Source organism: Emydura macquarii, unplaced genomic scaffold (assembly GCF_026122565.2).
Source record: "Emydura macquarii macquarii isolate MOO-44397 ecotype Brisbane River unplaced genomic scaffold, CSIRO-AGI_Emac_v2 contig_2205, whole genome shotgun sequence".
Lineage (NCBI taxonomy): Eukaryota > Metazoa > Chordata > Testudines > Chelidae > Emydura > Emydura macquarii.
The window spans coordinates 36,183,449-36,206,547 of record NW_027132342.1 but is presented as its reverse complement, the minus strand read 5'-3'; the positions used below and the strand labels follow the sequence as shown (position 1 = coordinate 36,206,547).

The 23,099-nt window shown below is 38.7% G+C and overlaps 1 protein-coding gene across 2 annotated transcripts in view; it reads left to right on the top strand.

Moving 5' to 3' along the window:
- SYT1 (synaptotagmin 1) overlaps nt 1-23,099 on the top strand; it is a 583,887-nt gene that overhangs the window by 117,576 nt on the left and 443,212 nt on the right. The window contains exons 2-3 of one of the 2 annotated variants that reach the window (XM_067559902.1): nt 211-291; nt 10,446-10,545. The gene's annotated coding sequence lies outside the window, so the exon portion shown is untranslated. Of the gene's footprint in view, nt 1-210; nt 292-9,919; nt 10,546-23,099 lie in introns of those variants that run through there. The other variant, XM_067559903.1, reaches the window with a different exon arrangement.

Below are 23,099 nucleotides of genomic sequence, written 5' to 3'. Positions count from 1 at the left end.
CCTCTGGCTTTTGAGGCTTTAGATTTAATGTTTTCAAGCTGTTGTCCACAATCATCAGTACTAAAAACTTACTATAAATAAATAAATAAATATAAATAAAGCTGAGATTCTCATATAATCATAAGATTCTAGAAATGGAGTTTTAAGAAAAACACCAAATATTGGCAACACTGTGACTTCTCAACTTTGTTTTACATTTCATATCTTCAGAATGGTTGCTACCTTGCTTGCTAAACTGGGAGTTACAAGAACGTACATTGGAAGCAGCAGAGAGCAGATGACTGAAATCAGGTATACAAATTAGTCCTCACCATTATTATAATTTTAATCATATCATATGATTCATGTCATATTGCATCATACTATGAATCTTATTTTCAGAACAGCTCCTTACCAGAATCTGTTAAGATGTTTATTTGGCAACTGATCTTTTTTGGATAGTCATGGATAAAATGGCTTTCAAATTTTGTTTATGAAAGAGAGGAAGTATTTGAATTCTGTGAGTAAATATTCATTTGCCTAAAGCCCAGCCACATTGCCATATTGATACAGCAATTTTTCTTCTTAGCTGAAGACTTATTTCACTGCTTTTAAGTGATAAGCAGACCTTTCAGCTTTCAAACATAGAAACCCAGGATTTCTTTAAAAAAAAGAGAGCGAGAGAGAGAGAGAGAATGCGGAAGAGAAGGCTGAAATCACGATAGAGTCAAAAAGAAGAGGACAGAGAAGCAAGATCAGAAACGTCCAGAAGCTTAATGCTTAAATTTTAATGCTGCAAATGTTGTACTATAATATGACTAGCTTTTTAAAGGTAGGAGAAGATATTTAATGAGATTACAGTATGAGAGAGGGATGTTGTACAGTTTTAGTCCATACTAGGAACTGCTGACAGATACTGAGCCAGGCTTCATGCAAATCAATGTAGAAACACTTAGAACCTATCTAATAATCATTATGCACTGTTGCATCCATTGTAAAAGATCCATTTTGAGTGCTTTCAGCTAAGAAATCTGAGAACTGCAGAGCTATTTTTCACAAATTACTCAGCTATCGAGCACCTGCAACTCCAGTGACTTCACTTGTACTTATTACTGTTCAATACAACTGAAAACCAGGCCCACATAATATATTTTTTGATACTTTGACTCCCACTTTATGTTGTTCTGACTCCCACTTTATGTTGTTCTGACTCCCATTTTTAAAATAGTTGCATTGCATTTTAAACACAATTTAGCACTTTTTCTTAATTTTTAAATAAGGCTGTCTGACCTAGTTCTGACCAAAAAAAACAAAAAACAAAAAACCTGAATCTTTGTCTGAAATGTGAAAACTAACCAGATAGCTGAAAAAGCTGGTAACATTTACCCCCTTAAGTTAATCAAAAGAATAAATACATTTTGGGCTTTGATTTAAAATTGACTGATGAGTCAATATAAATCTGGCAAAATGACAGTGTAGACTAAAAACATAGAAATGGTACGAATGGAACTTCTAGAAAGAGACCTAAATTGAGCACAGTTTCTAAGTGGGCATAGATTCAGAAATCAAATTATTCAGGTAGAATAGCATTCCAGAGTGAAAGGCCTTTAATGTCAGGGTCAACACCATTAACTGAATCTATAAAGAAGCAGGAAGGCAATTAAGGCATATAAGGATTATATGTGAGAATTAGTTTTAATATGAAGAGGGTAGAGGCTAATAAACCGAATTTGCTGATGTCAGTGAAGACGTACCCTTAGTTTGCAAACAAAATGCTTCTGAAAGAAAGAATCGCTGGAGATAGCTGGTTTACAATTACATATAAATGCTAAACCATTGCTTTAAAGAAAGTGAAATGAAAATATCTCTCTCCTAATTATATTAATTTCCAGATCATTTTAGCCATATGTTTTGCAAGCTTTCAGGACTGAATAGTAGTATAAACACAGGAATTGTACAGCAGTTATGTTTCTGTTGGGACATAAACAGAAGTGCAAAAAAATAAAAGGCAAAAAATATAAATAATGATGGGTGTTAAAAAGATTGTAATTATTCTGACTTTTATATTTATAATTAAAAGCCCAAAGAATAAGCTAAATAAATAAGGCATTTCAATGAGAATAAAATGTTTTGAATGTATTATTTTTAAATGCTTTTTTAAAATTCCCTGCAGATTACAGATTGTGCAGCTGAGTATTTGTATTGCAAAGTATTTGGCTTTAGAATTTAGTAAGCAAAGTTCTCTAGTCTTCTGAGTTCTCTAGTAACCCTAATTACTTCATCCTACTCTTTATTTGTGTTTGCTATTAAGTCAAAAGAGTACCAAGCTCTTTTTGTGTTATGATTATGCTTTTTACATTGGTATGTGTCTTGTATATTTGGCACATGACAAAGGACTTTGGGGGCTTGTGATTCAAAGGCATGAAATTCAGGATATTGGGAACTCTCAAGCTTTCTCTTACCTTTCAGTCTGACTTACCAACTTTCTTCATTACATATATATTCTTGTTCCTCTCTCAAGGTTGTATTGCCACAAATATTTTGCGCTTACACCGCCTTTTCACATTAAGTTCTCAAAGCACTTTACAAAGGTGAGTTATTAGTATCCCCAATTTACAGACGAGAAAATGGAGGGACAAGGAAGTCTGTGATGTGTACTATGGATCTTAGAGCAAGTACTTACATTGGAAAAGACCTTGCTTAAGTCTTGGACTTCTATTTAGGAATAAGATTGATTCAGCAGAGCCCTCTTCAGGGCCTTGCGGAAAGAGAGGGTGAGATATGAGAGAGTTGTAGGATTTTTGAAGGTCAGCTATTAAATAACTAATCAAACCTTCCACATCTGATGACACTCCATTATCAATACAGCATATATAATCATCAGTGTAGTGTATAGCAGTGATCAGAAATTAATAAATCAGGGCGAAGCCATAACATTCACATCAACAATTTATGAGGGTGAGCAATAACATCTGGGAAGACTGGAATCTGTAATTCAGCACTTCATCATTTTATATAACAAACTGTCTGACTAAAGGAGTGAAAGGAAAACAGGAGTTCAGTGGTGATTTTGTCCTAATTTAAAATACCATCCTGCACTGAATCATGCCATTACCCCCTGGCTGATTTTCAAAGAAAAAAATCTCAGAAAAACTTGGCTGTTAACCCAAAGAAGAATCCCTGAACAGGGGACACCGTCTACAGGGGAATAGCCTTAGACTGATTGAGATTTTTCCGCTTATTGTGCAGCTGACTTCTGTGCAAAACAAATGCTGGTTGGTGTAACTACACCTGAACTCCCTTCATTGGAACTTTTCTGGCTCCTTGGGCAGATTTAATTTGATTTACTATCCCCTTGACCTCTGTCTTTCTTTTTCCCCTCTCCACACTCCCTTGTACCTAAATTCAACTGAAGGTCTCTGGACAGGGGGGGATCTACTATCAGATACTTGCTCTCATTAGCGGCGTATAGTTGCGTAGCTTCTCATATATTCATTTGTCTTTCAGAGGATGGTTCTCATTTCTGTGGCTTGCCCTCATCAGTTGTTTCCATCTGTCTCACAGTGCTCTCCTGATACAGACTCCACTTTCTATCTCTAACAATACACTTCCTAAATGCACCATGGCCAGATGCTTAGCTGGCATAAATCGACATGACTCCACTGAAGTCAGTGGAGCGACACCAATTTCCACTAGCTAAGGATGTCTTAGTGTTTTCAGTGAGTGGATCCCCTATAAATTGTCAGTAGGGGGTGTGCATTTAACTTAAGAGAAGAAAAGAGGATAGAAGGTGGAGTGTTTTAGAAACACAAAAAATGGCATAGCTAAACAGGGCTTGTACTCATGCCGTCAGAACTTTTCTGAAATGCTGCCATTCTTGTTAACCAAAAGCTAACCCCATCTGCCAGCTCCTTCACCACTATCCCGGCTGCCCACAAACCAACATTTCTGAAAGTCACAACAAATAAGCAAAATAAATCAAACAAATAAACTAAGATTACTGCAAGAAACTAACTATGTAATTTACTAACAGAAATGCATGCTTGTAATCCTAAGTAACAGAGTGATTGAATGACATTTTTTGAATCAGAGATGAATACTTATTAATTTACCATTCTAAATGATCTGCTAAATAAGTTAACAATACCATCAATATCATTCACTTTATGAGGCATTCAGGGCACTTCCACTGCAGATCCACCATCTTGTGTATCTAACTCTGTCTGTAGCATTACTAAGGCCATGTCTACACTACAAAATTAAGTTGACTCAAGTTACATTGACGTACAGCCACCACAGTAATTAAACCACTTTTGCATGTCCACATTATGCTACTTGTGTCAGTAGTGCATATCCTCACTAGCAGTGTTTCCATTGATGCAGAGAGCAGTATACCATGGGTAGTTATCCCACATTGCAGCTTGCCACCTTCTAGCACAGGATGTTTTGGGAAGGGTTTGAAATGCCTCATGGGGACAAATGAGTCATGCAGGGGTGACTGGGAACATGGATTCAGCATCCCATTATGCCATTTTCTCCATTCCATCATTCCATGGGCATCCAATTATGTTTCGTGCCTGTTCTCAAACGCCCCACAGTCTTGGACATCTGCCAGCTCTATGAGAAGCATGGATCCTGCCATGCTCTGCAGTATTGTTATGAGCGATATGAACACAGCACACCTGATCCTGCAGTATTTCTAGAGCTGCGAGATGGAATATGACAGTGCCCTGCAGGTTGCCTTGCTGTGTGCCATGGAAAGAAATAATTCAAGATTATTGTTGGCATTCACGGAGCAGCTGAACACACTGGACTGCCATTGCTGAGCCCAAGAAACAAGCAGTGAATGGTGGGATCACAAGCAGGTATGGGATGATGAGCAGTGGCTGCAGAACATTTGGATGCACAAGGTCACATTCATGGAACTGTGTGCAGAGCTCGCCTGAGCCCTCCAGCGCAGAAACACCAAAATGAGAGTTGCTTTCATGGTGGAAAAGCAAGTGGTGAATGCTGTATGGAAGCTTGCAATGCCCGATTGCTACTGATCAGTCAGGAATCAATTTGGAATTGGAAAATCCACTGTGGGGGTTTCTGTGATACAGGTATGCTGGGCCATTAATTGCGTCCCACCATGAAGGATTGTAAATCTGGGCAATGTATGGGAAATAGTGGATAGTTTTGCAGCAATGGGGTTCCTGAACCATGGTGGGTGATAGATGGCATGCATATCCCTATTTTGGCACCAGACCACCTTGCAACAGAGTACATCAACAGAAAAGGCTACTTTTCTATGGTATTACGAACACTGGCGGATTACCAGTGACGCTTTACTGACATCAATGTGGGCTGCTCAGTGAAGGTGCATGACACTTACATCTTTAAGAATAAAGGACTGTTCAAAAAGCAGCAAGCAGGAACCTCTTTCCAGAATAGAGGATTACCACTGAGGATGTTGAAATGCCAGTAGTTATCCTGGGAATCCTAGCCTACCCCTACTCTCATCGCCCATGAAGACATAAACCAGCCACCTGAACAGCAGCAAGAAGTGCTTCAACAACAGGTTTAGCAGGTGCAGAATGACAGTTGAATGTGCCTTTGGCTGTTTGAAAGGCCACTGCCATTGTCTACACACAAGATTGGACTTCAGTGAACAAAATATCCCCATGGCCATAGCTGCCTGCTGTGTGCTTCATAATATCTGTAAAGCAAAGGTGAAGAAATTTCTGCCGGGTGGGGCACAGAAATGGATCGGCTGTCTGCTGATTTCGAGCTGCCAAAAAGAGCTCAATGGGGAGCTGTACAAATCAGGGAGGCTTTGAAGGACCATTTTAACAATGAGTCACAGGAATGTGTGTTGCTGTAGCATGCATTGTCTTTTTGCACCCTGGTATAAACCTTGTAAGGAGAGCTGCATGTGTGCTAATAGAACATTGCAAATGCACCTATTGCTATTATCTGTGAATGATATCATCCTAGCCATCATATGTTCCCAGTCAGTAGTTATCAGTCGTTCATATTACATTGCAAGGGCATGCTGAGTGGGGTCCCGCATGTATCAGTTTTGGGTCTCATTCTGTTCGATACTGTCATAAATTATTTAGATAATGGCATAGAGAATACACTTATAAAGTTGTGGATACCACTCTGGGAGGGGTTGCAAGTGATTTGGAGGATAAGATTAAAATTCAAAATGACCTGGACAAACTGGAGAAATGATCTGAAATCAGTAGAATGAATGTAAAGTACTCCATTTAGGAAAGAACAATCAGTTGAACACACAAAAAATAGGAAATGACTCGCTAGGAAAGAGTACCGCAGAAAGGGATCTGGGGGTCATAGTGTATAACAAGCTAAATATGAGTCAACAGTGTACCACGGTTGCAAAAAAAGCAAACATTATTTTGGAATGTACTAGCAGAAGTGTTGTAAGCAAGACATGAGAAGTAATTCTTCTGCTCTATTCTGCATTGATTAGACCTCAACTGGAGTATTGTGTCCAGTTCTGGGTGCCACATTTCAGGAAATATATGGACAAATGGAGGAAGTCCAGTGAAGAGCAACAAAAATGATTAAAGGTCTAGAAAACATGATCTGTGAGGCAAGATTGAAAAAATTGGGTTTGTTTGTCTGGAGAAGGGAATACTGAGAGGGGACATGATGACAGTTTTCAAGTACATAAAAGGTTGTTACAAGGAGGAGGGAGAAAAATTGTTCTCCTTAACTTCTGAGGATAGATCAAGAAGCAATGGGCTTAAGCTGCAGCAAAGGCGGTTTAGGTTGGACATTAGGAAAAACTTCCTAACTGTCAGGGTAGTTAAGCACTGGAATGAATTGCCTAAGGAGGTTGTGGAATCTCCATCACTGGAGATTTTAAAAAACAGGTTAGACTAACACCTGTCAGGGACGGTATATAATGCTTGATCCTGCCATAAGTGCAAGGGAGTGGACTAGATGACCTCTCGAAGTCCCTTCCAGTGCTACTACTGGAAAAAACACTCTTTTTCCTATTTTTGTTTAATTTTTTAAACAGGCCATGATTTTTCAGATACTTCTCTGATGCCCATTATATCTCTTTCTATTCCAAAACTTCTGTATTGTGACAGTTCTCATTGCTGAGTGATCATTTAGATTAAGACCAAGTGATACAAGGTTAAATATGATCTGATTCTGCAGCCTATTCAGGCAGGGTCCCCCATGCAATGACTGCATGATTAGGCTCCATTTAATTTTCTTTTACTGAAAAGGACTAATTCCTATTTTAAAAAATGAAAAGTTAACTTAATATATTAGAAGATAATTATTGGCCCTGCATGGGTGCATTTATGCAGAAAATAACCACAATGCAGCTGACTATGCTTCATGAATTTTGTGGGAAGCACTAACTAGCCCTTCTGGTGAGATGGGACATTTCTCCATGGATCCTGTGAGTTGGTCATGGAGGTCACGAATTCTGTGATTTTATGTGACCTCTGCAAATTCAGCCCCGGGCAGTGGGGGCTCCGCATCCTTCCATGACTTTTACTAAAATTAACCATGACAAAATCTTAGCCTTAATCCAGAGCAATTCTTGTGGATTGCCTCTCCGTGCTTGTTGCAGGACTTGTCTTTTCTTATGGCTGTAAGAATTCCTTTGGAACTTTGTTGCAATTCATTTAACTCTTTCACCCTCCTTCCCCTGAGAAGTGGAGGGGTAGGGGGTAGATGTTCCGTGGGGGAGTGAGGTTTGCCTACAGTAATGGAGACATTAATCCTTGGCTAAATAATGTTTTGTTTATATAATGTAGAAAAGTCAAAGGCTCTTTTGACTGGCCTAGAAGGGGAGCATGATGAAAATCCTTTACAATTGACATTAAACTAGGGGGAGTGGTAAATACGCTGGAGGGTAGGGATAGGATACAGAATGATCTAGACAAATTGGAGGATTGGACCAAAAGAAATTGATGGGATTCAACAGGGACAAGTACAGAGTCCTACATTTAGGACGGAAGATGCCCATGCACTGCTACAGACTAGGGACGGACTGGCTAGGCAGCAGTTCTGCAGAAAAGGACCTCAGGGTTACATTGGACAAGAAGCTGGATATGAGTCAACAGTGTGCCCTTGTTGCCAAGAAGGCTAACAGCATATTGGGCTGCATTAGTAGGAGCATTGCCAGCAGATCGAGGGAAGTGATTATTCCCCTCTATTTGACATTGGTGAGGTCACATTTGGAGTACTGTGTCCAGTTTTGGGGCCCCCAACACAGGCAGGATGTGGAAAAATTGGAGGGAGTCCTGTGTAGGACAATGAAATGTGTGGGTGTGCCAAGGATGCAGCTTTGAGTCTGTAAAATTATTGGCACTGAGATAGTCAGCTTTATTTTAACTCATCAAGTAAACGATGTATAGAAAGCAGCGGGTGGGGTCTTTGGATCTGGAGACAGAATAACAGTTTTTATGGACACTCTGGAAGTAGGTGTCATTTTGGGTCTGAAATTTGTCAAATGCCACATTTCCCCAAGACTGTAGTTAGACCTCTTGGGCTAAATTATGGCTGTTCCTCAGGGGTGCAAATAGCCTCTCCCTGTGACCCCCTCATCACGGTCTAACACACCTGTACAAGAACCAGCCACACTTCAGCTGCTAGAACTGGGGAGTACAAGGGGAAGCTGTCTAGCAGTGATAGAACCAAAGGATGTGTATTTGAACTAAACAGGGGCAGGGCCATAGTTCTCCACTGGCAAACATCACTAGGGAAGCGTTGGGTGTGGGGAGAGCAGACTAAACTTTTTGCTGAAGATGTAGTAAGACTCATTGCTCATTGTACTTCTCAGGACATCTGTTATGACTATGACTTCCCGTATCATGATTATGATAATGACTTCCAGTATCATCATGCCCTCCTCCACTACTGCTGATGTGTGCCTCCTCATCCTTTCCTCTTCTCCCAAAGCTAGATGCCAGAATTTACACCTTCTATGTTAATACACACTAAATAAAAACAGGCAAATAGTTATGAAATACATTGCCATTTATTAAAGCTTTTATAGAATAATTGCAATCTTGTTATAGCCTGTACTGGCTAAACTGTGGTGTATAAAGTGTGGCTGAGGATTCACCTTTGCAACTGAAGTGGTACCTTTGACCAATGAAAAGGAAAGGTGTTATATTAATGCAACATTACTATTTATAGAATTTTGCTAATGAAATAACATTTTCCAGTTGGCAATACTGAGAAACCTTGACACCCTGTGATTTACATGCAGTAATAATGTAATTTAGGCAGGAAAGAACCTTATTCATTTTTATCCATTATTTATATTTTAACAGCTAAATTTACATGTAGATCTGCCTCCATTTTCCCTTTGGAACTCCCGAGTAGCTCTTTATGTTATATTACACATTAGACAAAGAGGACAGATCTAATTAAAAGTTGAAGAAATGTGCTTCTGTTAATTGAATTTGTGTTACAGTTACATTTTGCAGACCAATGTTAATCAAAGCTCCTGTTCAGAGTGGACGGATCTGGGGAATTAAGTTAGCTGCTATATTTCCTTACCTGAAAATACCAATAAATTCTGCTCTGTGAAAAACCAAAGAACCCAATTATGGCGAATTTTGTTTGCAGCCATTGATTAGATTTTACTGCACACGAACTCCGCACAGCTGTAGGGCTGTAAAGCGCACATCCAGAAGGCAATTTAGAAAAAAAAGAAAAAAAAAGTATTAAAAAGGGGTCAGAGAAATGAACAAGTTCACCAGCTCGTTTTGCATCTGGGAAGCAACAACAGGCGCCTGCTCGGTTCTGTTTTTGGTTCCGAATCTTGCTCTTTCACTTTTATTAGTGCCTGCGGTTGCTGCTCACCTCTCTGCCCCATCCCCCACCCGCGGCTTCTCTCTCACTGTGCCTCTCTTTGTGGTCGGTAAATGCCATACTATAAATTGCCTGAGGTCCCGGAGGGTGGGAGGCGAATCAGGTCACACCGCCGCCTCTATTTCCATCGCACAGCTTGCAGCACTGCTCGGGGGTCATTCACTTTGCCAGTCCAGAGGACTGATGTGATGTCCTTGATTGTCATTCGCAGGGAACTCCCTCCCAGCCCCCTTGCCCGCTGGGGGGATAGAGACTAACAGATCCCTGGGATGGGCGATGCCGGCTGAGCAGGGCCACCTATTATTAGCGCAGCCTGATTGGCTACTGGAGGCAGCATCCCCGCCTCGCGGCCAATCAGGCAGCCAGAGCTGGGAGATGATGGGCCGCCTTTCACTGGAGGGATTCCTGGAGAAGCTGCAGTGTGGTGATGCTCTACAATCTGCACAGCCCCCAGGATCTCTCCTCCTCCTCCGCCCAGCCAGCGGCGGCGGCTGAAACTTGACACCCAACACAAAGCGAGCCCACTGGGAGCAGGGGGCTATAGAAACCTGCTGGTGTATGTGGGAGGCCTGCCACACACACACACACACACAAACACACCTTTTGTATTGCAGTCTCCTCCCATGAGAGGCATAGAGAGCGTGTGTGAATCCTACTAGACAAGGAGGCGAGAGCACTGAAGGACAAACAGACTCCTCCTGCCCTGGTTACCAGGTAAGGCAGTGGTGTCTGTGCTTCTGCTGCAACTGGATCTGTCGGCAACGTTTTCTGTCTTGCAGTGACTTGGATTTTGTGTTTACCCGGGCGGGAGGGGGAGAATCAAGAGATGCCCAGAGAGAGAGGGAGGGAGACCCAGGTGGTCTATTGTGCGGGCGGCGATGTGAGCGCACATGTTCCTGTTACAGATGCTGGAAAACAGTTTGTCCGGTGTCTCCTGATTTGAACGCTGGGTTGAATTCTGGCAAACCTCACCCACCAAGTGTTTCTCCCTTCTCGGAGAAGGCTGCTTTCCAGTCATCTGGAAGGTGGCATGGGACGAAATAGGTGGAGGTGGGCCGGAGGGGAGGTGGGGGCGGAGGGGAGGGATTCTTCAGGCTATCCACTAAAGGAAACTGGAGGTAAAAAACTGAACCTAAAACAATCAAACTGCTTGCAAGCGGTGACAATCAAATCCTCGAGCTCCTTCTGTCGGAGAGGGAAAGCGGCTTGACATTATTCGTCTTCCGAGTGGATCTGCCTTTCATTTGACTTGTTCAGATGGAAATAAATACATTTCATTGTTGATTTTAAGTGTCCGCCACCTGATTTCCCTTTCCTTCTCCTACCCCCCCTTGCATGATTATTTGACACTGAAAAGGAGTTTCAATATCAACAACTTGCAACCTCAGGTGACCAAATACAGAAGGATTCGTTTCCAAGATTTACTTGCAATCTTTGAAGAGATAGTGTTCTTATTAAGACTTGTTGTTTGGAACAGTGGTGGTGTTCTCAAAGCACTGTTCCCTAGAGGACCTGCTTTTCTGATGGTAGAGGACTAGTTTAATCCTCTTTGTATTGAAGTTGTGGGGTTTTTTTTTAAAAAATCTTAATTAATTGCCATGACACCTGCTTCCCTTTTCTTTTTAGAAAAGCTGATAATTGATTTTTCTTTAGATTTTTCATATAATTACATCTTTCTACCTTTAGACTTGCATCTTTCTGCTCTCTCCTTCCTCCGTTTTATACTAATCCTTTGCCTTGGTTTCTAATATATTACAGTCTATATAATGTGGACCCAGGGGCGCTAATATGGATTCAAAAGTGTGCTGAAAAGTTAAATGTATGTTGTCTTAGGCACCTGCCACTTACAAAAAGTTTAGGGAGTATAATCAAAAAGTGGTAATAATGTCTAATAATTTTTCACAGGAAATCATTCTTTTTTGTTTTAAGTCTTGTAAAATAAAGATCTCAAACAACTACAAGCTTCTAGCCCCGAGTAGAGTGAGTAAATTAAATACTCATTGAAATGAGCCTTTATGGCAGTTTTAACAATGTGTAATTCAATCATCACCGATACAAGCTGCCTTTTACCATTATTCATCAGACCCAGCTGAGTGATTTCTGTCAGCTGGGAAGTGGTAGAGAGAAATCTCTAGGTAAATGTGACTGGAAAGCTTTCCAAGTGGAGTCCTAAATGAGCACAGAAAAGCACTTGGCCACAATCTGCAGACAGATGTTAGCATCCAAATAAATCTTTTCCTTTGATTGTCAGGGGGCATGTCAAGTCTTATTTTCCTTACTTAATATCTATTTGCTAGTGAAGAAGAAGGATCTCTGTGCTTAGATGACTATGACTTTGTACATTTAGTGTAAAATGCTGTATTTCAAAAGTATTTCCTTGTCTTTCAAATTCTGTTTTTCCATACAAAGGTCAATACAGTAATTTTAGACACTAATGTGTTGTCGCCTGCAACCAGACTCTCATTCTGTCAACTATATATTGATCCTCTGAATAGATATCGTACTTTGCCATCCATGTTTCATGTTCATCTTTTGTATGCATTTTAAAAAGCACTTTTTTATCTGTAAGAGTTATTTCTTCTTCAAAACCAGACGCTACAAGCAGTTGTAGACTTAAGAGAAGACTTTTTCTCCCCTGTAGAGTGGTGTCCAGAATTATATGAATGTAATTACTTTAGGGGTGATCTCATACCAGTATTTAAAAATACAATACTTATAACTTTCCTGCTTTATTAAGAAATGGCAGCTTTTGGCTACAATGACAAATGAGCAATAAATTAAATTGCCTTTAGTGTACTGTATGCATGTAAGAATTAATAAGCATTAGTCATGGCAAAATGGACAGATGGGAAAAGTATAAGGAAATTCCTTGTATTTCTTCCTCATATGGTTGGAAAGGCATTCTCTTAACTTTATTGGGGGGGGGAGAAATAAAACTTGACCTGGTTTTATGTCTGTGAGATTTTTTTCTCCAAGTTTTTGCAGTTGCAGTTCAGTTAGTAGTGTCCAAAGGGAATATACCTCAATATGATATATTACTTGCATTGTGATATAGTTGCTCAAAATTTGAATACATGCTGTTAATAAATTGAAAAGTATATAGCTTAAAAACATAGTGCAGACAGCTTAAGTGAGAAGAGATAATTTTAAAAAGAACCACAGGGCAGAGGATAATGACATGCTGTAGGAAATTATCGCACTACTGCACTTGCAAAAGCATGAAATGTTCTAGTGTAGCCATTTCATATAAACCCAATTTTCCTCCACATTAAGAGCGCCTAAGTGAGCCTATTAATGTTTGATACAAAAGATGCTAAATCCATTTTAAGGTATTTATACTGGAATTTTAAGCATTAGCCTGGTTTCTTTCTACACCTAATAAGTTTTAAAATAGTTGTTTACAACGTATAAGTATAGGGTAAATGGAATATAGGAATCTCCATATGAGATCAGACTAGCAATCCATCATGCCAAGGTATCATGATTATGGAATTGGAATAATATTTGGTTTATAATATAAAACTTTTTCACACCTTATTCTTAATGTAAATCAAATATCTAGAAAGCACCCAATAGCTAAGATTGGTTTGATAGTTTTAAGGATGTAAGAGAAGAAAAGGTACTATCTTTCAGATACCTGGAAAAAAATTATTTGTCCAGTTACCATAGAGGCCATAAGCATGAACTCAGTTTTTTCATGATCTTTTGATAAATCAAATATAATATAGTGCAGGGTCTTAACACAAGTTTTTAGAGCCACTCACCCTTCTGGAACTCAGAGGTAATTGGTGGTGCTTCAAATGAAATGGAAGCTTTTATTTGTCATGCTGTATCTTGTCTATGCAACAATAAATAGGATGTTACAGTTTAGGAGATCCTGGTATATAGAATGTTAGTGGTAAATAAGATCAAAGTAACAATTACAGTGGATCCTTATGACATTACCTGCTGTGTGAGAGAGACCAAAATTCACAATAATATTGTAAAGGGCAAGCAAAGATTCCTCAATGTTCTCAAATAAAAACATGGAGGCATCATTACTTATAGATTCCATGTTCTTCTCAGATCTGCTAGTGCAGTGCATCTTCATGTGCAATTTTACAAAGAAAAATATCTGACCACTTTGGGTTACTTTGATCCTCGACAGGATATGTTTGTTTTAAACATTATTCTGTATCTTGGAAGAGCTTAATTAGAAATACACATAAGGGAAGCTTGTTAGCCAACTATGAATTTGTATTTACCAGTGACATTTACAAAAGATACTTCAGGTTAAAATAAAAGCATTTGCCAAACTGAATAAACAAATCATTATGTTAACAAATATTTTCTGAATCGTTATGTATGAAAGTCCTTTTTGCTACAATAGGCTTTACTTATTCGTGATGCACTCCAATCCAAGGGAGGGATTACAAAATGCTGGAAATAATATTGTATCTTTTACAAAAAATAACAGATAGAGCAGTAGAGAATTCAGCATTAAAAAGAGGACATCTGGATAGGGCTTTTAGTGGTTCTTTGGATGAAAGACTAAGAACAGCTAGAGACCAGACTAATATGCTGTCTCTAAATCTTTCTCTTTACTCAGGATTTATGTGGATTTGAGGAGAGACTGTTTATATAAACAATACGTGAAAAATTTGCCCAGTCAAACAATATGGAAATCTACAATTAGACATTTTTATTCTAAAAAAGAACATATTTTTGTATGCAAGACTTATGACTAAAAGTATGAGACCGGCTGCGATAAAACTGTTTTCTAATACTGTTGTTAGTAGATGCAATCAAAATGTTTTTTATATTAAGTTAGTATTTATTTAAGGGATTTAATGAGTAGGCTATCATCAGTTTTATGGATTTTCAGTCTATTGGTTTATTAAAAATCCATACCAAAGAATTTAGTATTTTCATACTTTGTTTTTATTTGTCTTTGGGAACTCCCCCAAAACTGAATGCATTGAATATGTCTTTTTTTTTCTAATCTCTGGGGAGTGGGGCTGACCTCTTTTAGATTCTCAAACATTTGCTAATTTAAGATGTCACTTTCTCTTTCAGCCGCACTTGTTAACAGCATTGTGGGGAATAATTAAATCTGGAATAATTGTTATACAATGTAATAAAATAGTTAAACAACTGATATTTATGTAGTCCTTTGAAGACATAAAAGCTGTATATATTTTTTTTAAAAAGCAAAATTAGCTATTAGTTAAAATAATTGTCTTAACATTCAGCAGTTGTTGATTGTACATTAATAGAAAATCTTTTCGTTAACTGTGATTTTAAAATAATTTGGATTACTTAATCATTTTAAGGGTAAAATTTCCAATGACTCTCCAAGCTATATGGATAAGCACAATTTTATTCTGGTGGTTTGAGTGTCACTTTTGTTATAGCGCGTAAATAGTAGAACTGAAGATTTGTTTTGTCTGCTCACTGGTGATTTAACAGTGTCGGTTATAATGCTGCTTACCTATTCTGTTTGATACTTTTTGTCTAAAATTTTTTTTACTGTATTGAGGGTGAAATTCAAGTCACCGACGTAGTGTGGGGGACCTAGGGAGGCAAAATCTACCACTTTCGAATCTGGATCCAAGACATACGTTTGCGGCAGAGCACCTCATCCTTGTGATATGGGGACTGACCCTTTAAGGGGTGATGGGTCCAGCCCTAACCTGTGATGCACTTTGTGACACACTTAGCTCATCTCCCCAGGTGTAAAAAAATAAGCAAAGCAAGTCATGTGGCTAAAATCAAGCCTTCTGGGATAGATATAAAAACAGAGGTCACTGGAGAGCCAAGAGGAGAGAAGGAAGGGAGGCTCTGCGCAGCAGGTTTGGTACCTGGCTACTGGAGGGCAGGGAAAACTGGCTTGAGCCATTGCTTAGCCCCATGGAGGAGAACTGTGGAATCCTGGACAAGGAGAAAGGGTTTGCACCTCAGGGGCCAAAGGAGACTATTTTTTATAAAAACTTAATAAATTGGATCATAGGATGGGGAATATTACTCTAAGTACTTAAGGCTATGAACAAGTTATTGGGGAGAAGCAAAAGGGAATTGAGGTGGCATACCTGTAGGGCCACACCTACCCCAGGAGCGTATGCTGTGAGATGGCACCCTGCCACTCTGTGTTGGATTCTGCACCCTTTGGGTTGAAATGTCACCACTACCCATTAGAAATGTAGGTCAGACTAATGGTCTATCCTGTTCACTACCCTCTCTCTGACAGTATCAGTACCAAAGAAAGATGTACACCCACATAATGGGCAGCTAGAAATAAGGCATAATTTTTTAATACTGAGAATAATTAACCACTGTAATAACTTACCTAGGGATTCTTGGTCATTTAAGGTCTTTAAAACAAGACTTAATGTCTTTTTAAAATAGTAGCTATAGCTATAAACAGCAGTTATGGGCTTTATGCAGAAATTACTAGGTGAGGTTCTTTGGCCTGAATATGCAAGAACTCAAAGTAGGTGATCATAATGGTCCTTTCTGGCCTTAAAATCTATGAATCTGTGAACCCCTTAGCCTCACTGATATCTTGTGGCAGTGCGTTCCACAGATTATGTAAAAAAGTAAAGTATTTTCCTTTGATCTGTTTTAAATCAGTTGCTATCCGTTAAATTGGTGAGTATATTCCTTATTCTTATAATATGGGGAACATATCTTTGACCTTCTCTACACCATTCACTGTTTTATTTACATATATATGAAGTCACCTCTTATTTTTCTCATCCCTAAAGTAACAGCCCTAATCTTAGGGACCTGATTTAAAGCCCCTTGTAAGTCTTCCTATTGACTTCTGTGGGATTTGGATAAAGCCCTATAACTATCCTTATATGGAAGTCTCTTGGTGACTCTAATAATATTTTATTAATGAAAATTCTGCTTAAAAAGTGATGGCATGATAGGGCTCTTTGTTAGGTCCTTCTAGTGTTCCTATATAATATTAGGCCATACAGGTATTTTGCTTTCTCAATGTTCCTTAGCCCCACTTTTTCAGGTAGAAGTTAGATTAAATTCTGTGTGAATCAGTTTTGATCCTAAAGGAATTAACCCTTTATTTTTACTCTTTCTATCTCTTATCTTGTTTCCAGTCCATGACAGCATCACGTCTCTTTCTCTCTAAAGATTTTTTTTATAGCCTTTAGTGAGGGACTTTATCAAAGTGTTTTTGATAATCCAAATAAATCTACAGGTGGTTCTTTAGCCTGTATTATTCTGCAAGATTTTAAGGCCACTGAATCTGCACAGTGGGTGGATCTTGTAAGTCTGTAAAATGCTAACATCCAGCACCACTCTTCATGCCTGGCTTTGAAAGGCTTCTTTAGCATACAGACTCACCACAGAATAGCTGCTACATCAAGGGTCCTCTTCTGTACAAACTCAATGGTGGTCTTGTGTTACGTGGATGGCATTGTGCTAGACCTCTGAACCAGAGGGAATTTTATTGTTACCTTGCTCAAGGCTAACGTTATTTTGTGTGTATCACCTCCCATATCCTCTGTGCTAGGAAATGATATTTGCATACACCCCACCACAGATTGGTGTATGTAAACTGTTGCCACTGTTAATAAGTGAGTGCTCTTCATTTTCAGTGAACAGCTTTGGTGAATTGACAAGAAAAGGGTATGGTTCAAAGGGCTCTTCTCTTTGGATGTCTCACTGAGTTGTAGAAGATGGGAAATTAGGTGACTCAGGCAAGTTTGAAGGAAAGATGCTTATTGGGGTGTGGTGGAGCAAGATCAATTCTCTAGACTTCCTGGTCCCTGAAATTAAAATATGGTGTTTCTATTTTAAGGGTTAAAGTTTTTAATTATTAAAACATTTGGTAAGCACAGCACTAAAGCTATTGCTTTTGATATAAATCTGCAAATTGATCACCTTTTTATTCTTCTGCACTGCATATTATCATAGTTGCTTCCCGTTTAATAATAATCAGAACACATCATGAATTTATTCCTCAATTTGATCTTTCTGAGTATCTGATGGTTAATACAGACACACAAGGGAAAAATGTCCAAGTGACCTTGGCAGAGGCCAAATATATCTTCATGATATACAGTACTAGAATTACTTAAAACTTTGAGTAATCTGATGTTGTGTATTGCTTTTATTTTTATAAATACTTGCAAAATGGGATTGGAATGTGGTTTTTTTATATTAATGTGTATTAAAATTTAGTACCATTTAAACATGCTTGGATAACGCTAAAACAGAAGTACTTCAGGAAAAATAAGCTGGGACAAAATAAGCTTCAAGGCATCTAATCTAACTCTATGCACTGTTGCATTTGTTATTTTCAAAACTTATATCCATTTTTACTGACATTGACAATGACTTAGATTTATTTTAATACGTGATCTTCAAAGTTAGTTTTACCACTTCTACATTAATTAAGATAACTGTGAGCTGTTTACACATGAAAATTAATTTATTCTTTATAAATATGAACAGAAATCTTGTACTTTTAAAGGCAAATAAGGCATAAAGCCCACTATGAAAATCAGCAGTATCTATGAGAATAGTGACACTAAATATTTCTAGCTCAGGCAGCTACAAGAAGTTGGAGTTTTAAATTGATCACCATTTACCCAAATGATGTCATCTGGCTTTCAAAGCAATAAACAACCAATTGTTTACTAGAGGTGGTGAATCAGATTCCTTGAGGAATAATTGAGACTGTCTACTCTGACTGTTCTTGAAGGATTCAAACATATCCCTAAAGCCAAAATTTATTTCTGCCTTTCTGACTAACTTGTGGACCTCTTTTTCTGTCAATTGGATTCTAAAATGCATGTATCACATCTTGGCGAGATGAAAGATAATCAGTACTAGCATAATGAAACACGACAGTGCCCCTCTAGTTAAGGCTCTACTGGAATTCCCTTTTTTTTAATATCAATATGAGTTTTGAGAAGCGTATAACTAATCAATTTGCATTTTTATTGGGTTGAAATTTGGCTCTAAGCAATGCTTTTTATTTAAATAATTTTTTGGTTTTTAAAAAGACATAAAACAGTTCAGCAGTCTTAAGGGCTAATTTCAGAGATACAAGGGCAAATTCTTTGTTGTAAATTGACTCCACTTACTCCCATACCCTCTGGTGTTCTTCCTCCCACGCAGCAGTTTCACTACAGTAGACACCTTCCTGAGATGAACTGAAGCCATCTCCTCCGAAGAACACCTTTATATACAATTCGAAGTGTATTAGCTTTGTAGTTTTTCAAGCAGGAGAAGGATTGTAGAGTTAGGAACATCTGTTGCCGCTGCACAAGTGTAGAAGAAAGGTCTCGATACGAGTATGCAAAAAGTAGTGAGCCTTGTTGAAGGTAGCGTTATATTTTGTAGGATAGTGTAAAAGATTGTGCACATATATTCCCTCTGCTAGGCCAAACATTTCCTACCTTCAGTAATGTGACCAGATGCCCTAATTTTATAGGGACAGTCCCAATATTCAGGGCTTTGTCTTATATAGACATCTATTTTCCCCCACCTCCTGTCCCGATTTTTCACACTTGCTATCTGGTCACCCAACTCACAGGTTATTCTGAGGATGAAATGATGAATTGCTCAGATGCTACAATGATGTGGCAATATAAGCACCTAGATACAAGTAGCCATGCAAAATGTTGGCTTTTGTCCAGTCCTGCCCTAGTTACACACACGATACTACTAGGGCTGCTTAAATGAAGTTGCTTTAAGCAGGCTTAATGGTAATTGTGCTGCTCAAATTCTCAATACAATGTCTGGGACAGCTATGGTGTCAGTAATTTTAAAGTTATAACACAACTAAAACCTTTCCATTGAAATATCCTTAAGGGTCAGATTTGAGCCATTTTAAGGCAAAGGCATTTTAATTTAAAACTGTTGTTCCATCTTCAGTCGGATCACCCTTTTGCGTCTTCATGTGGCTATTGCATATGTGATCTGACTGCTCACTTTTCTTTGTACTATCTGAAATGATAATGGGGCTTAAACATAATGGTCTATGGTCTGTCCATGCCTATATGGATGTATAAGGAGGGCGAAAGTGAGTACAGTATTCAAGGATAGATACAAAGATACAAAAATCTGTGCCTGTGCTGTTGGCGTAAATATGATATATACCATAACACTACCTGCCAAAGTGAAAATATCGCTTCAACAGGGCTAACAAATGGAATCAACAAATTCACCAGAGTGCCAGCCAGAAGCCTGGCAAATGTATCTAGAATAAGTGCAAGCTGCCAGCAATAGCAGCAAGCGAACTGCTTCCCAGTACAGGTAAAGTGACAACTGTCCTGTAGCACATACAGGCAGCCCTGAAATGGAAGCCTTCACTGATGGAAGGTTTCTGGTTAGAAAACAGGCTGCTGTCCCATATTGCATTGCGTTTGTGCAGAACTTGATGCTTTATGGCACACTCAGGTCTGAATGTCTTTGCTTTTGTGCATTTAAGTCACATCTTTCTTTCTTTCTTTTTTTTTTTTTTTTTTTAAAAAAAGCATAGTTCTATAAAATGTAATTTCCTTTCATAGGAGAAGTTTAATTCCATCTTGTAAATTTTAATTTAGATTTCAAAGCATCAGTGAATAAGCCATGTGAATTATGAAGAAAGTTGTACAAAACAAATCATCCAGTGTCAATCATGATTTAGACAACACGGGTCTAAAAGCCTGAACCGGATATTACTTTTCTTTATATCCCATCTCTTGTCCTGCTTTCAAGGACTCAACAAATGCACTCCTTGTTGTTTGACAAAAATTATAATATATAGTGGGTAAATTTCTCCCCTTTTGCACAAAAAGGAAAAGTAGAAGAGGGTGGTATTCAAATTGCCCCGTCTTCATATTAAAACTATGTGAGTTTGTAATGTGAGTTACAATCAGTGGTAGCAGTTTCAGAAAATAGAAATATTCCCATATCAGGAAGAGGCAGTGTTTACTCAGATTGTAAACCTTTTAAAACAGGACCATGATTTTAATTATGTGTTCGTATAATGCCTAGCACAATCCCTGATTGGGGATTCTACCTGTAGCCACAATACAAATATTAATATACCTAAGTGCTGTAAGGGTGCTGTCATTTATGGCAACTGCAGATCAATAAACACTTTAAACAGTAGATTGCTGTAACTATATCAACCTCTCCATCATGAGAGATCTCTGTTATATTATGGATAGTGATTGTGCCTGAAAACTAGTGAATGGTCTCTATTTGTTATACTATTATTGGTTAGATATACTAGTACTGGTAATAATACACGTTATGATGAGGAAGAGATATACTGGGAAATTGGGATCCTGGATTTATTAACTATCATTAGATTAACTAACTAACTATAATTAGAAACTAGTTCTGTTTGGTTCCCAGAATACCAGATTCCTAGTATAACCAATAAATCCATGTTCTAGGCTAAGCAGCACAAGTTTCCCATTATGCCAGTTTCCCAGTATATTGCTTTGCCAGTTTCCAGTGTAAACCCAATGAACTGTTTGTTTATTTAAGATAACTAGTATAGACAGGGCCAGATTCTCAACTGAGATCTGCTCCTTTCCACTATAGGCAACACAAAGGGGCTGGATTTTGTCTGTAAATAGCTAGCAGGGAATTTACCTGGTGTCAAGCTGATGAGGTGGCTCCTGCTTTGGCAGCCCCTACTATCTCTGGTGGTGGAGAGGGAGGGGACATGTCAGGGGCATAGCAGGACTCTCTGCTCTGCCTATCCTCTACTGGCTGAGGGTCCATTGAAGGCTGTTTTCTGGCATAGATTAGAGTAGTCCCTAACTGTCATCAGGGCTGTCGCACTTTTTGTCCTCTTACTGCACATGCTGCCAACACACCTGTCTATCTCAGTAGCCACTTATACTGTGGCCTCCATAAAATCAATATCTGACATCATAGCACATTAATAAATTTAACCTCACAAACAACCTGTTGAAGTAGGGATGTATAAACCCCCTTTTACAGGTGGGGAACAGAGGCACAGAGAGTTAAAGTGATTTATCCAAGGTCACTCTAGATGTGTGGCAGAGTTAAACCTTGGTCTCGTGAGGCCTAGTTCATGATCTTGACCCCAGCACCACTGAGGGAAGGAGAATAAGGCCCCCGGCTATAAAGCTAGCTCATACAATGCTACTGAGCGTTTCAAACTAAACAATTTTTTTTTCTTTCAAATCCACCACGTGCTATATAATTAGGTGGGTTTTATTTTGTGTTGTGTTTGTTTGTTTTTTAATAATTGAGGTGTCAAGCTAAAAATTGGGTTAAAATAAAAGCAATTATATATGTATTTACTTTGCTGGAGTTTAGATGATTTTATTTCCTTAAAGGTCATACATACCCCCACCACTGGCAGATGATTTCATTGAAATACCTTGACAAGGTAAGGGAGTAGCTAGTTAAAAATAAACCACATTATTCAGAGCTCAGAGTGCGTGTGCAGTTTTGCCTTATTATGAAGGAACTGATGTGTGTGTTTGCCAAATCCCTGCAGACCTGTCAGGAAAGAACAAACTTTCTATCCTTGAGCAGGATTTTGAATGGTAATTAAAACTTTACAATTTGCTGCTTAGAAAGTTGTAAAGTTAAGAGTCAGTAAAACTTTAAATGAAGACCTATCACACTGCTTTGGGGAAAAAAAGTTTTATTTATGTCTTCAAGGTGATGGGGCAATAGTTAAAGACAAAAGACTAGATTTTGTCTGCCAGTCTGCAAGTGTTCAATAGGGAAAGGGTGAAAAGGAGCCTTCCCCAGTCTTGTTGCTCTTGCACAAGAGCTATCAAAAACTGTGATTCCTTAGGAGTTCTCCAATGCACATTGAAATCCATAGAAAAACTCCCACGCTCTTCATTAAGCTTTGGATCAGGCTTGTCATGTTGAAGGAACCAAGGAGTTCAGCTCCAACAGTAGTGCCAGAAATACCTCAGTGGGTGAGAATGATGAGGATGGAACCACGACTTCTCCTTCTCCCTGCAGTCTACAATGCTGGTCTAAGTTGTGACAAAGCAGTTATGTTTTTTGAGCTGTATTATAAAAACCATTCAAGGTATTTTGTGTTATTTGTCTGTAGAAACTTTTTCAGAAGATCTGGGTAGCTTGTGACCCCCTCAAAGTCATGGCATCACAGTTCTTTAAATGGGAACAGTCTGTGATGTTAAAGCCTCAGGGTGTGAAAACACGTTTTCAATGCAGTGCTGGAAAATATGCAGAGGAAAAGAACTCCGCTATATAAAGATAAAAGAGAAGCTGGCAACATGGAGAATAAGATATTATGTATATTTTAG